The sequence below is a fragment of the Copadichromis virginalis genome, linkage group LG18 (genome assembly GCF_057382275.1).
Source record: "Copadichromis virginalis isolate Kocher_CV1m ecotype Utaka linkage group LG18, C_Virginalis_male_GT1.1, whole genome shotgun sequence".
In the NCBI taxonomy this organism is placed as follows: domain Eukaryota; kingdom Metazoa; phylum Chordata; class Actinopteri; order Cichliformes; family Cichlidae; genus Copadichromis; species Copadichromis virginalis.
This window is the reverse complement of record NC_140635.1, coordinates 20,911,202-20,912,099: the sequence shown is the minus strand read 5'-3', so window position 1 is coordinate 20,912,099 and position 898 is coordinate 20,911,202.

Sequence of the window (898 nt, the reverse complement as noted above, 5' to 3'; positions counted from 1 at the left end):
GCTCCCATTGGCCAAGGAAGAGGCAAATTACTTTGCAAACATCGCCTATTATTAGCTGCTAAGCAACAGCTCACCAAAGTGGAGAGAGAGGGGGACCACCCAGGCTGCTGCTGCCTGGGCTGGAGGGAGGGGGAGGAGGACGGTGGGGAGGAGGGGAACGGAGAGAGGAACTCTTTCAATAAACTGCGCACGGCCGCGCATGCAAACACACACACCCGCGCGTGCGTGCGTGCGCGCACACATTTACGCACACAGCTCGCTCCCTGCCCCACTCACTTGCTTAGTGAGCATTATTCCCAGTGGCCTGGCCTCCAGTTTGTAGAGGCAATCGCACATGCCATCTATTGATATAACAGCGACAGGCATGCACGCACACACAATTTTCAGATTTTCTGTTTCATCAACACCAGCCAATCAGTGAAAGGAAGAAGGGGGGGAGAAGGAGAAGAAACGTGTTTTTATAAAGGATTGTAAACATGTGATTCTTCTTTTGTATGGGGGGAATTAGAGATCTTTCAACACTTTTCATATCACTCCAGGGCATCTTATGTTTTGGAGCCTCCACATTTGTTAGACATTTCTAGCTTCCCCAGCCTTTGCTGTGAGTGCAGTTTGTTTCAGGCAGCTGTGGAAAGAAGCGTGTGATCCTGTAGGTTCTTAGCACTAAACAGCTGTAATCTCACCTCTTACGGCCAAAAGCTTCTAAAAGTAGGTTGGTGGGGTTTCTCACATCCTAGAAAATATTACCCCTCAGTCCTGTAAGGCAAGCCTTTTAAAAGACGGGGGAATTATTAGACACGTGCATCTCTTTCATTAACGCCTTGGTGCCGCCTGGTTTCTCTGCGAAAGCCTTATCTCTCTGGAGAGACTTTTGGAGAGTTTCCATGTCTCGCCATGC